Source organism: Schistocerca nitens, chromosome 8, assembly GCF_023898315.1.
Source record: "Schistocerca nitens isolate TAMUIC-IGC-003100 chromosome 8, iqSchNite1.1, whole genome shotgun sequence".
In the NCBI taxonomy this organism is placed as follows: domain Eukaryota; kingdom Metazoa; phylum Arthropoda; class Insecta; order Orthoptera; family Acrididae; genus Schistocerca; species Schistocerca nitens.
The window spans coordinates 128,123,551-128,138,714 of NC_064621.1; the positions used below are offsets into that span (position 1 = coordinate 128,123,551).

The window sequence follows — 15,164 nt, forward strand, 5'->3', positions numbered from 1 at the left end:
ACGACCTGAGGTGGTTCTTCTGGGCAATGATTTCTCAGGATCTATGCATCCGAACTGCGTGAAAATGTAATCACATGTCAGTTCTAGTGAAATATATTTGTCCAATGAATACCCGTTTATCACCTGCATTTCTTCTTGGTGTAGCAATTGTAATGGCCAGTAGTGTATATTAAAGCCCTGCTGGGCCTTTATGTCTATTTGAGCGTTCTCCACTATATTTATTTATTTATTTGTGATACACATATCATCCATTATTAGATGAAACGTGCAGGGTGAGTATATAATGATGTTACCAAATTATCAGGGTTGATGAAGTGTAAAGGTATAAATTTGTAAATTTGAGGCCAGTGACCCTGGTCCAGGAACGACCGAGTCGAAAGTTATAGGCAAAAATCGTTCTGATACCACTGACAGTGGAATTCTTCCACTGCAATATCTTTGCTTTCCGTATTTTGGGAAAAAAAAATTGATAAACACGGGCACTGAAATGCCTAACTTTTGAGCTACGAGCACTTCTTCAGTAGATGTGGATTTCGCATTAGCATATATGAACAAATTCCCATGTTTCTAAAGGTACGCACTTTAGAGCCAGTGTTTATAGCAAATTTTTCCTTGTTGTTCTTGATATCGCCTCCTCCACACACACTTGCAGAGTTGTCAGAGGTATCAGGACGATTGTCACTTATAACGTTCGAATAGATCGTTTCTGTACCAGGGTCTCCTAGCTCAGATACATTCAGACATCTCTATAATCCCTAACATTTGGTAACATCATCACGGAGTCATCCTGTATATGTAGGATCATCGTACATGTAAACAGCTTCCAGGTAACACTGGTTTGCGCATTAAATATACGGTATAATTATTTGGAAAATAACACCTTTTTTCGTATTTATCTTGTTATTTCACATTGATATTGACGAAAAATGTGCGGAAGCGGCTCGAAGTTAATGAGTGATTATCGGAATATAATATACTATGTTCAGATTTAAAGTGTCTGAAAACAAACACTATAACGTGCAATTTATGAAAATTAGCATACTTTTTCCGCGCTATTATTGCTGTAACTCACGGAAAAGCTTAACAACTGTAGTAACAGTGAAAAACTGGTGAGTTTTACGATACCTAAGACTATGGATGGTTCAAAATGTATTTGCGCAACGCTTTCGGGCAGAAAATGAACTTAAGTAACTCTTTCTTGACTGCAACTGTTAAAAAACTACATTGGGGTGAAATGAAATTTCTTTTTAAAATTTAGCACAACTATACAAGACTACTTTTGACTCGTAAGAAAAAGCCAATTTTTAGGCCCAAATGTAACTATTCGCCATCGACTGTATAGCTGCTGTCTTGTAAAGAGAGTATAGCATCTTTGAGAAAGAATGTAGAGGTTTGAGCTGCTGCTAACAGCGTAAGATGTCGAGCAGCGTCTGAAGATTGTTAGAAACACTTATCTTGTATCTCTACATAAAAAACTTCATCCTTGACGTATTCTGTGGGACACAGGACTCAATAGACATGAGTTAATTACTAACCAGTCTGTTAGCCTATTAACAAATTCAAATCAGAAAAATAGTGATTTACAGATATAGCAGGTGTACGAGAAATGTTGAGACAAACTTGAGGGGTTGTAGGGAGTAGGTTGAGGAACAAATCGAGGATAGGACACCGTGTCCGCAAACGTCATCCAACGACGCTACAGAGCATCGAACTTATAGGCTACTGCGCCTGCCAGTAGGCCACTCCTTTGGCAGCAAATGTGACTTTTTATGCTGACAGTCTGTAGGTAGAATGTCTCACAATGTTGTTTATCATTCAGTGAGCACGTCTACTTGCCACGATCGCCATTGCAGAAGATAGAGGTAGTACTTCCGGAGACATGTCTCGTCTCCTGTGCTCTGTTGCCTTGGTGGATGATGTTTTCAGGCATAGGTTTCCATATGCAGTTTGTTTTGCTCCTGTACACCGAAAAGTATTGGAGATTTTAGAGCATTCCAGGAAAAAAATAAACTTTAAATGGAAACCCGTGTCCGAAACCATCATTTGCAGAGGCAACACAGCATCACATTCATAGGAGTAAAGACTTTCTCTGCAGCAGCTAGTTCCATCCTCACTACTTGTGATCGTGGCAGTCACTTGACATCACTGCAATTAACAACATTGACAAATGGTCTGCCTACAGTCCGTCAGTGTAAAAATCACATTTGCTGTTGAATAAGTGGCCTAATTGCAGACAGTGGCACTTACAACTTCGAAGCTCTGTAGGTCATTGGATGACGTTTCCGTACACGGTTTTCTATAATCGATTGTTTCCTCAATGCATCCTCTACAATCCATCAAAGTTTCTGGCAACATTTTTGGGATATTATGTACATTAAAAGTATGAACCTACAATAAAAATGGTTCAGATGGCTCTGAGCACTATGGGACTCAACAGCTGAGGTCAACAGTCCCCTAGAACTTAGAACTACTTAAACCTAACTAACCTAAGGACATCACACACATCCATGCCCGAGGCATGGTCGCGTGGTTCCAGACTGAAGCTGCTAGAACCGCTCGGCCATCCCGACAATAAATCAAGATATCACACGTTATTAATGAAGGAATAAACAACTGTTTAATTAATAGTGCTTTCAGTGCGTTACAATTTACCAAATGAGCATAAAATACATACCCAACAAATAACGTTTTAAAAACAAGCCAGTGTGATCCCAATCTGAATTTTAAGCCAACTAACCACACTCACAGCTGAAGGCCGATAACGCCAAGAACGGCAATTATAAAAAAATCCACATACTGTAAAACAGCAATTCAATAGCAAAGGTTAATTTAAACAGACAGGCAACTATCAATAATCGGGAGAAACAAAATGATGATAAACTTGGTAGCACCACCATTTAAACCGGCCGTAACGCCAAGAATGGCAATAATAATAAAATTAAAAAAAAACATACAGTAAAACAGCAAATACATTAGCAAAGGTTAGTTTAAAAGAACAAGCAGCTGATCACCAACCAGGTGAGGCTAAATGATGGTACACTAGGTAGCACAATCATTTAAACCTGCTGTAACGCCAAGAATGCGATTATATAAAAAAATTTAGAAACATACAATAAAACAGGAAATGCAATAATAGAATACAAGGGCCAGTCACAGACGGTGCACCAGTAATCGACATCTGAGTAGGTCCGGCAAAAAACACTTTCACGAGTGATGAGATAGGCAGCCAAGACTTGTATTCACTTCACAAGACGGTAACTCAGACTAGTGGCAGTCTAACGAATGACTAATGATAATCTTGCTGAGACTACCTGACGTCCAGTAAACCAAATGCAAAGATATAAAAATTCGCCGACGCCGGAACCAGCGGTATGGTCTCTGCCCACAGAATACTGTGCTTAGAGCGCCCGGAACGAGAAAGCAATCACTACCACAGAGTAGAGGAACCGCCAACCAACCTCCAATCAAGAAGGCTGTCAAAACTACACGCCTCACCGGACAGCAGCGGCATGGCGAGGAAACGTACACTGTCATCACACACACTAACCACCAGGGCAGAAAATTGGGGCGTTAGAGGCCACGAACAAGGAAAAATAACGCCGGTTGAACGTAACAAATAGTAACAAACTGAACAAAATAAATATTAATTAGAAGTTTAGGATAGCTAATCAGATCCGAATTCCCCAAGCACTCCACTCGCTGGGCCGGCCGCGGTGGTCTTGCGGTTCTAGGCGCGCAGTCCGGAACCGTGCGACTGCTACGGTCGCAGGTTCGAATCCTGCCTCGGGCATGGATGTGTGTGATGTCCTTAGGTTAGTTAGGTTTAAGTAGTTCTAAGTTCTAGGGGACTGATGACCACAGCAGTTGAGTCCCATAGTGCTCAGAGCCATTTGATTTGAACTCCACTCGCTGCTCTTTGCCTTGGCACACTATGAGTAGCGACACAAACCCAAGTCACTGGAGAATCGCAAGATCTCGTAATGGTGGAGGTTTCTCTACCTGAATCCAAATGCACTCAAAGTTTGCAGGATCTGGTTTACAACGAGTCCGTGCACCCTCGTGACCACAGGCCTTCAATCCGGCAGTCCATGCGCGCCACTAGCGGTCCCAGCATGTTCTTGCACTGCGCGGACTTGGCTCCTCCTGAGTCCCCAACCGAACTGCACACTGACACGACCCGGTAGAACAACGACATCGCCCCAAAGCTAGGGCCACAGTTACTACATATCGATAACCTCCACTGCTGCCACTAGCGGACAGGCAACGCTTGCGAAACCAAGTGGCGCCAGTCAACACGATAAGAAGGCAAACAACCGCAACCATGTCAGCTAAACGATACGAAATGGTTCAAATGGCTCTGAGCACTATGGGACTTAACAGCTATGGTCATCAGTCCCCTAGAACTTAGAACTACTTAAACCTAACTAACCTAAGGACATCACACAACACCCAGCCATCACGAGTCAGAGAAAATCCCTGACCCCGCCGGGAATCGAACCCGGGAACCCGGGCGTGGGAAGCGAGAACGCTACCGCACGACCACGAGATGCGGGCTAAACGATACGGTCTGGCCTCCAACAGAGGACGGAAACCTACAAACAGCACCAACGCCAGCCGCAGCATGGCTCACCTGCCTCAGTTTGACAATGCTGTAAAAGCATTTCATTGTTTCGATGATGCAGTTTCGCAGATATGTAGCAGCTATAAATCGCTCAGTGGCTGTAGTCAGTTTGTGGTATGTTCGGTTTCTCGTTTTTCGATGACATTTGTGATGGATAGACCTGAAAATTACTTATAAACTTAGGCAATACCAGAGGCTATGTCGAATCAAGTGGATGCAGAGACGCCGCAATATTTAGAAAAGTAGATGCAGGCAAGTAGACAGAGATTTGTTATATTTTTATTTAATCAAGGCGAATCTTTCGTTTTCTGTACAATAAATACAGACGAAAACTTCAGAAATTGCATGCAGTTAACTAATAAGTCTTCCTCAGTACTGATAATTCAGTAGTTAAATGTGAATACGAATCTTTGCATTATGCTGCTTCAGTCTTTTATAATAAATGCTTTGTACATCTTTATATGAAAGTGATATAATATAAATTAACAGAATATAATGTAGCATTCCGCCTGTGTAGCCACGGTCGCTAACGAACGATTGTGAGATGGCGCTCGAGCTGGACGTATCCAGTTCGTTTCCTGCTGGTGGAAGCAAAGTTTATAGCCAGTGTTTGACTGGCAAGAAGAGAAGAATACCTGATCACCAGTGCTTGCGCCAATGACCTACACGAAATTTCGAACATCTGCGCAGGTCGCATCTGATGAGAGCACGTGAAACAGCTGGTGGTTTCAGGATGACAATGCAGATTTCTTTCATCTTAGCCCAAAAGTCGACACTGTATCACAGCTTCCACTGATAAGTAAGACAGGACCTTAACAAATGGACTACGTGGTTGGTTCGAAGAATTTTAGAGTAATAGAACCCAGTGCAGCATATCAAACGCCTAATGCTCAAACCAAATTGAGATATAAATGAAGCGATTCTATATGGCAAAATACGTAAAAAAAGTAGCAAAGGAAACAAATGGAAGATTTTGTTGAAAACATTTAGGGTAAACAAACCGTGATGAGGTATTTAGACGTGATTGTGCCAGCCTTTATAGTCTTTACCTAGTAAGCGTGACCGCAGACACGGAAAGACATCAGAGATGTTATGCAGGAATGCTAATGCATAGCCTGACAAAAATAGTGAAGTACCTATTAGACGTGGTCGGATGTTAACGCAAATTCTGACAAATACGCACTATCGGAGAGTATGTAGATTATCAGTCGCAGTTCTACGTGACACGTAGATCAGCCACCAGAATACATTAGTGGTATCCGTGTTCACTGTTGCTGCCAGGTCTCTAGTGCGTTAAAGGGGCGTGAACAGGGTCAGATATTGAATGATATGGAGGACATGGAGCTGACACGTGCTCGTGCGAGACCTGGCAGCGATACGAGCTGATGAGAGAGTCTGAAAAGGGCCGCAGTGTGTGTATCCGACTGATAGAATCGTGCATTATCCAGATTTATGGGGCATTCCGATGCTGCCCGGTGTTCGACTGTATGGTAACGTGAGGGCAGGCATATCACCGTCAAGATATCAGTGGACCACGTTTGACGCTCACAATGGATGATCGACGTACTGTGCGGCAACCACAATGTAACCCCTTTACATCCAAGTCTGCTGTCTCAGAATAAGCAAAGGACATTCTGCAACATTCCGTATCACTTCATACCACTGGCTGAGGACCAGCAGCAGGCCTTCTAGGCAACTACCATCCCACGCAGAGGCTCCTGTTGACACCACAACACAAACAGTTTCGTTTGCAGTGGTGCTGTGACAAGGAAATATAGACTGCCGATGAATGGTATCGCATTTTGTTCGCCAGTAAATTGCGGTTCGGCACTACCACGGATGACTATCGTCGGCGAAAGTGACAGCGACCTGGGGTGATGTGCCGTTCTACAGATATTTTGGTGAGACACAGCGTTGCTACTTCTAAGCCATGGTGTCGAGGACCATCGGGTATAACTTCATGTCAGTGCAAGTATTGACTGAGAGAACTCTAACGGCACAACGGTACGTCAGCTACATCCTGCGTTCTCATGTGGTATCTCTAATGCGACAGCTTCGTGGTGCCATTTTCCAACAGAACAATGTTCGTCCACGAATGGCATATGTATCAATGAACGGTCTCCTTGATTTTCAGGTAGTCTTCTTTCCAGAAAGCTTCCGAGATCTTTCTCCGATAGATAATGTATGGGAATAGCTAGGACATCATCCGAATGTCTCAATATCCAGGATATTAACAGTTGTGGAAATTCGGAAATATGATTTAAGTTCCTATAGGACCAAACTGCTGACGTCATCGGTCCTAGGCTTACCCACTACTTAATCTAAATTAAACTAACTTACGCTAAGGACAACACAACACACCCATGCCCGAGGGAGGACTCGAACCTCCGACGGGGGGGAGTATCGCGAACTGTGACAAGGCGCCCCCTAGACCGCGCGGCTACAGTTGTGGGACAACTTGTTTCAGGGTAGCATACAATGACTCCTTGACACCCGAATCGAATCAGTGCATGCATCCAGACCAGAGAGTGTGCAATTTCCTACTGGCAAGTGGGCAAGTATTCAAATATCCCAAGTTCTTTGTAAATTTAACTCGTTATTGTAGTCACTGAGCTGGCCGGTGTGGCCGAGCGGCTCTAGGCGCATCAGTCTGGAACCGCGCAACCGCTACGGTCGTAGGTTCGAATCCTGCCTTGGCCATGGATGTGTATGATGTCCTTACGTACGCTTAAGTAGTTCTAAGTTCTAGGGGACTGATGACCTCAGATGTTAAGTCCCATACTGCTCAGAGCCATTTGAACCATCTGTAGTCACTGAAATAACATCACAAAATTTTCTCAACCGTGAAGTCTCTTTTCATTTCCTGATCACTTTCCGAGTTGTTCACTTTTTTTGTCAGGCAGAGTAGTTCGGTATCGACCACAAAAAATTTAACACGAATGTTCACAGAGCCGGAAAGGAAAACTTAAAAGAAAGGTGCTGTCATTCATGTGGAAACCATTGGTTGACTTAAGAAAAATGTGGTTCGGTGTAAGCTGAGTGACACTTGTGTTCCCTTCAACGTACATCTCGCACAAGGAATCACAAATATTAGACAGCATACCGAACCATATGGACAGTAATAATTTCCCCATTGCCGTACACGGACGCCGTAGAACAATCGCTAATATGTTAAGAAGTATTTCCGCCACTGGATCCAAATGTACTTGCATATTCACTTTAGAAGTGTTTAGACTTGATGAAGTAGCAGATTATCGTCGCACATTTTTAGTAAAATAACTTCGTGAGAGAATGATATTTTGTTCCACAACTTTTTTACTTTTTTCCGCGTCGTCGTAAATACGATGTGAATTTCTTCGGTGAACAATATCATCTACACCTGATGGGCCCTGATAGTCCTACATGAAATTGCTAAATTTTGTGGTCGCCTTGGAGATCGCTAGTCTTACAGCAATCCAGCAATCCTCTTAATGAATGTAGATAGCTTCTCCCATGAGTATAGATAATGGGTTGTTCCTTTGCGACAGTTTCGTCCAGGAGTTTACCATTTCCACTGAAGGAGATTTGGTTGCCACAGCACCCCTTCTGGGAAACCTATATTGTGTTACACGGCAGATATTTGCATTTTCTATTACAAAAATAAATAAATAAATATGTAGTAGTATGATATCGTACGTAGGAACGTACAGTAATGCGTAATAAAACAGATTTGTTTTCCACGTCTTCACGTCCTTTATTGTAATCACTGTACTGGCAATGTTTTTGCTTGTACGTTAGTGAAAAGAAGAGATCTACTCGTATTTCAGTCTCGTAGTTTATGGATACTGTGCTTAGCGAAATGTTGTTAGTTCATAAATGTGCTATGGAGGGTGACTGCAGAAGAATAATCCTGTATAATAGACTAATGTTATGTTCTTGTGAAGTGTCTTTCTTTCTATGTCGATGTTGTTGAAATCACCTGTCGTAACTTGTTCTATTCCGTAGCCTACACCCCAGCTCCATTTGGAAACGAAATGTAGTAGCGTTTCTGTAAGTGCATCTTAAAGCCCTTCCCGCAAGTTAAAGAGAAGGAGACACCACGATTCAGAGACAACCACGCTGCCTGGCTAGCATCAGACTTCCATTACAGCACCAGAAAACGTGTTACAACGATTACTAATTCTCCTCTCTACACAAAGGTAGGAATCGTAGTTCTATCACTCTACAGTTTATTCCATATTAAAAATAATTGTAGGAGGTATACAAACGTTTTAATATGCGTAAGAAAGTAACGTTATTAAGACCTTCATTAGCAATTTCAGTATTAATTACAAAGCTATAAGTATTTTACAGAATACTTCAGTAATTTATTCGTCCGCAGATCAGCAGCACATATTCATTTCTGTCGGATGGTCAGTAAGGAAATCCCTAATGATATCGATTGGTTAACTCCCTTTTTGAATTGCTAGATCTGTTAATTATCTATTAAACTATTACCACTCAAGAAAATACAGGAAAGAGCACCATCAATTCCAAAACACATAATGATAATAATATTAAACCTAAATTCCCATCTTTTTCTTCATACCATTAATTTGCATGTCTTATGCACAAATGCAATGTCAGTAAGGTAACAGTTCGTTTGTACCGATAAAAATATTGCTCCATGTGATCTCACTGATTTGTGAGCTGTAATACGATGGCAGTCAGTATTTCGCTGTAGGTCGTCGCATATCACACTGTGTAACCAAATGACGAACGTTCCTTCCGTAAAATGTTGCTCTGACTGTATTAGACAATTCTGACAGTTGCCGGGCTGTTGCGTGAATGCTCTCGTATATCACATAAGAACCACGACGACCCCACTACACACTGTTGCGCCTACACTTCTGACGGTTCTATTGTTCCTGCATAGTTTCGTCAGCTGGTGTCATATAAGATTTTCCGTTGCCGTGCGCGGTCTGTTATAATAAATTTCTTCTCTATAATAAAACGTTTCCTTGAATATTTTCGTCACTACAGGGTATGATATGTATTATAACACAATTTAAGTACTAAGCCTCTTAAAATTTTAATCTTTTAACTAGCGTAAACCTTTTTATTATAATAGCATCTGAAGACGATCGTGCCGGAAAACATCATTCGTGAAGATCATCCATATGACCTAGACGGGAAACTTCATTAAATTATGAAAACGCACTTTCTATTCAAAATACATGGAAATCGAGCAGATAAAATTGGTAACTTTCCTTTTAGTAGCTATATTCCATTGTGTTTTAGACCTCTTTCGTTGAGAGTAGAAAATAAATAAAGTTTTAATATATTTTACGATTGGGATTTATTAAAAATAAAACTGGACCAATAGACGATTTTCTGATGGAAGTATGTCATTATTTTACTTTTACTTATGTCACATTCAGCTATATTGATGGCCAGATTGGAGTTTCCACATCAACAATTGTTTGTGTCCAATAGTCTTTTTGCAATTCCGAACACTTTTTTACTAACGTGACAATCTTTGTTACCAATGCATGAACTGTGACTGTCTGTCATTTTATTAATATGTAAACTGAATACTAATTCACTGTTACCATGGTTAGGAAGCCGAAATTCATTGAAATAAAGGTATATACAGCAATTCCATGAAAGTACCCGGTTCACGTCTCAAAAATTAAGTACACAGTGAGTAAACTCGTCATAAATAATGTATAATCACATAGACGCATGTGATACGAAAGTATATCTGGTGGTTTTTTATATTTTTATCTTGTCTATTTATTTGACGAGTTTCGTCACAACATGCAAGCTGAAGATACTTGGTCATGGGATGAATCAGTACATGGTGCAATGAAAGCTGATTAGTAAGTTCATAAGCAGAAAAATTCTTGAATTAATGAAACACGAAAACATTTGTGAGGGACTAGACGAATAAATAGCATATAACAGAAAAAATTTTCAAATACAATGGGGAACTATTGTGGGGGATAGAAGGAGTGTAGCACAAAGACATCCTCCGTATTAAGTTTGAAGACTTATGGTTAAAATTTTTTCGGGTTTGCCGCAGAACTACTGAAAATACAAACGCCTTGAATAATGCACACCTTCGTGCACAAGCATCAAGAAAATGGTACCGCAATACACATCGTTTTCCCGTCTAGTCATCACTGAATGAATGTTGTAGCTTTCTCTGAATGAGTTCACACTGTTAACAACAAAGTTACACGCTGGAGTATACGTTGAAGAATGGCAGACTTTGTGAACCGACAGAGATCAGGCAGAGCACCTTTTTATGATGAGTGAAGAGGGTAGAACCAAAATTTGATGCCACGAAGATAATAGAAAGGATGTGAGAAAAGTTTCTCTTGTAACGTGTTCGATCAACATCATATTGGGGAATAATCAGCTTTCGAAAATTAAATGTTAGTACCAGCAGTCCCAGAAATTGACTGTTGCTGGTTTGTCAGACGGCTGAATTTGACAGTTGCTGGGAACAGAACAGCAAGAGATCTTCATGCAAACCTGTGTTAGGATGATGAGAACGATCGGATGACTGTTATTTATACTCAACAAATGCTTAATGCCACTGGCACGAGAATATACAGTAAAAATAGTCACTGTTAAATTTATTCTATCGTAAGTGAAGTTGTAATTTATAATATATAATCACTCATACACATATCTTGACTATTTCTATGATGTAAAAGTCCGATCTCGTTTGGTTTGCACTGACTCTGCCACGTGCTATAATAAGATAATCTGCGTCTTCCATCTCATTTCTGGCATAGGTTTCCAGTTTAGGGACAAAGCAAGTTATATATTTTCATAAGAAAATACGTTTCAATTTTCCTCTGTTTTATAGTTAAAGCTTTGACAAGTGACATTTACCTGCTGGGATATGTTATGTGGAGTATCCCATGTACCCATCTCCACCAAATCAGTAAGTTCTTTTATATTTTCTTGGTAATGCAATCTCACTGAAAGGGGTTACGCAAATATTATGTAATTTTGTGTTTCTTCCGTAGACCAAACCGTACCTGAATAAACGTGAAACTAGTGATTGGGAAATAATAAATAAAAAGAAAGTAATACTGCAAAAGACACTGCTTGTTTATTCACATGGAATATATCTGTTTGGAAAGTCGGCAATGAAATGTTAACCAATATAAAATTATAATCAAGACCTTCCAAGTAAGATCATTAGTAATATGAGCCTGAGGGAACTTGTATAGTTGGTTGCTAGATTACTCAGATTAGAGTGACGACTATTGCGAGTAGAACAAGAAGAGATCTTTATACAGACAGCCATTTCATGTTGACAAAGCTACTTTTACTCCAGACAAACAGTGACGACGGCGCGGCCACCTGTGCTTCGTGCTTACCCCTGTGGTGCCTCAAGTGAGGTGCGTGCTCGTGGTAGAAGGCCCAGCTGGCGGACCTGTGCTCGCGAGCCTCGCACGCGGCGAGGGCGGCTGCGGCCAGCAGCACCGCCGCCGTCCCCATGCTCCAGCCGCGGTTCCAGCTCCAGCACATGGCGGCGGGGCAGCAAGTGGTTGGCTACAGACGCCCGCCTCACATGCCAGGCGCCGGCACGCTACCCGCACCGCAGCAGCGCGGCGACTGCCGCTCCAGCCCGCGGCTCGGCGTCGCGACGCCCCGCGACGACGCCTCGGTCGGCGTCGGCCGGCGTCGGCGTCAGACGGCGCGCCTCCCTGCCGAGGGAGGGGCGGCGCTGACTGTCTGGCCGTCACCGCCAGAGGGCGGCCGAACGAGGCACCGCACATTAAAAAAAGCCCTACGCACGAGACACAGATGATTTTCGTTAGGTAAAATAAAACGTAATTTTAAAACTGATGGTGCGGTTTTATTCCTTACACTTTTGCGTTCAAGAAATAATTTTTGTGTTGACATCAGATGCTCCCTTCAACTGGTGCTCCAGGTGGAAAAAACGCTGGCAGCCGGGACATCGTTCATCGGCGGGAGAAGCCCTCCTATTGAACTTGTAACAATCTTATTTTTCACAGCTGACCCCTTACAGTAGGATACTGCGATCTCCACTCTTACAATAAATAAGAAAACACTGACTGGAATACTTTTTTTACCACCCACTACCGGTTTCAATCTGAGTTGCAGATCATTTTCAGGTCTACTTGGAACAGGAATAAGATGCAGCAACAATAAAAATTACAAAAGGGTGCCATTAAAAACATTGTCATCAGAGGTTGTACAATTAGAAACAAAATATTATGACAACCCACGCATACCTGCAGCGCTAGGTATATATGTATTCTCACAATATTTTGCTGTGCCTCGAGCAGCCTCTGATAGTAAATGTCTGTAATGTTACACTTTTGTAATTTTTATGGTTGTTTCTTCTTTTTCTTGTTCTATCTAGACCTGCAGCGCATACTGAAGCAGTAGTCGGTAATAAGGGAGGTTATCCACACGGAGTTTGTATCTTAATTGAAACTAATTTTTGTAAGTCATTTTACATATATTTTATATCAGCATACAAAAGATAATTGAAAAGTATTTAGTTCTAACCAAATGGTCACTTTCTGAAGCAAACGTCATTTTCTTCTGTCACAAAAGGTAGATCAAAGCTTGCACGAATCTGCTTCTGAAGATATAGCAAAACGGCTACGTCCGCTGACAGAGAATTCAATTTAGAATACCGGCATGAAATTCCGATCAAACTTGTGTATACTGTTCGCAAGGTATATTTCCCGACAATATGAAACATACGGTATCAACAAAAACGCTCAAGAAGTTTTGGGTTATTTATTTCTGTAGTTGTGCAGAGGTTGTAAAGACTGGTCCGATACCACCTTCGAGCACATATTTCTATAGGGCCTGTTAGGCCTTCGTTGAAGTTACATATTCCCAAACTGATCGCGGTGTCGACCGCTTATTTCCCACTGTGAATGATTTTCGAACACACTTTTTCACAAATCTCCTTGTAATTTGATAACGGACTTTCTGGCTAACTTGGGATGAATATTACAATAAACTAGGCGTCCCAGAGAACATTTTATGCAAAAAAATCGATTTTCTGGGATTATCCGAGAGGACTGCCCTCTTAAGGCACCGAGACTACTTTATCTGCCTGTGCGCTCTTCCTGTGACAGGAGAGTGGTGCTCACCATCACTCTCTTCAACATACTGTTGTCACACAAACAGGTTCAAGTGGGTAAATAGGCATATGGCTGAGAATGCATTCAAAGGAAAACATAAAATCTTTAGAAATTCTTCCAATCGATATATGGCATACAGCAAACCATTGCTTAACAGTGATTGGTTAAAAACAGTCTTGGTTGCAATTTTAGTTTTTTATTTTTCAACTACGCGTTTCGCCTTATTTAGACATCTTCAGTTTGATCTTTATTTTGGTATTTCTTGGAACGATCTTTTACACAGTGTAGCCAAAGGGCCTCGTCGAATACATCAGGCCAACATCGCCTTTGTTAAACTCAGTAAAAACTTTTCTAGATGGACGCGGGTGACTTCAAGACCTGAATAACGCGTTCCCGTTCACAGGAGCGAATAAAGATCAACCTGAAGATGCCTAAATAAGGCGAAACGCGTAGTTTAAAAATAAAAAAAATTGCAACCAAGACTGTTTTTAACCAATTACTATAAAGATCTTTGCACCAGGCAGGTGACCCGCCTCCTGTGCGGGTGTAGCAGACGACTGTGTGGAACACTCTTCACCACAATTGCCACTATCCTTATCACCTGCAATGTGTGGAAGTCTTACTATCTACTGACATGCTTCCACGGCGACCATTTCATGCTGGTCTGTCGAACAGACCACGATGGTGTTGGAATCTGTGTCGTCCATCCTTTTCACAGATGAGGCTGCCTTTATCAGGAGTGGTATTTTCAACCTAAACCACCACACGTGTGGGCTACAGAGAATCCTCGTGGTATGGTGGCAGCAAACCATCAGCACCAGTTTAACCAACCGCCCTTAGTGTGTGGGCAGTGATTATTGGCGAGCGTCTTGCGACACCACATACTTTCAATATTCGTCTCAAGCGAGGCATGTCTGCACTTCCTCCAAGTGACGCTGCTTAACCTGCTGGAAGACGTGCCTTTAGCGGTAGGAAGGGTAATGTGGCTACAGCACGATTGTGCTCAGGGAGCTATTTTCCGTGTGACAGTATTGCCAAAATGCAAAGCCTTCGGCACTCGCTGAACAGGATCTTCTGTACCCAATCGTACCTGTCAAATTACGAGAAATCAGGGCCCACAGATCTAATTGAACTCCTCCCCAGAAGTAGGCCTGGCTTCTGTTTTATAATAATGGTGACGGAACTGACGTGCAAGTTTATAACAGCCGGCCGCGGTGGTCTCGCGGTTCTAGGCGCGCAGTCCGGAACCGTGCGACTGCTACGGTCGCAGGTTCGAATCCTGCCTCGGGCATGGATGTGTGTGATGTCCTTAGGTTAGTTAGGTTTAAGTAGTTCTAAGTTCTAGGAGACTGATGACCACAGCAGTTGAGTCCCATAGTGCTCAGAGCCATTTGAACCATTTTTTGAACCATTTTGAACCAAGTTTATAACAC

General features: G+C 42.0%; 1 protein-coding gene across 1 annotated transcript in view; it reads right to left on the reverse strand.

The window, feature by feature from the left end:
• The window catches only part of LOC126199444 (semaphorin-2A-like), a 468,120-nt gene extending 456,084 nt beyond the window's left edge, over nucleotides 1-12,036 (reverse strand). The window contains exon 1 of the mRNA XM_049936362.1: nucleotides 11,980-12,036. The gene's annotated coding sequence lies outside the window, so the exon portion shown is untranslated. The remainder of the gene's footprint in view (nucleotides 1-11,979) is intronic.
• Nucleotides 12,037-15,164: the final 3,128 nt, after the last annotated feature.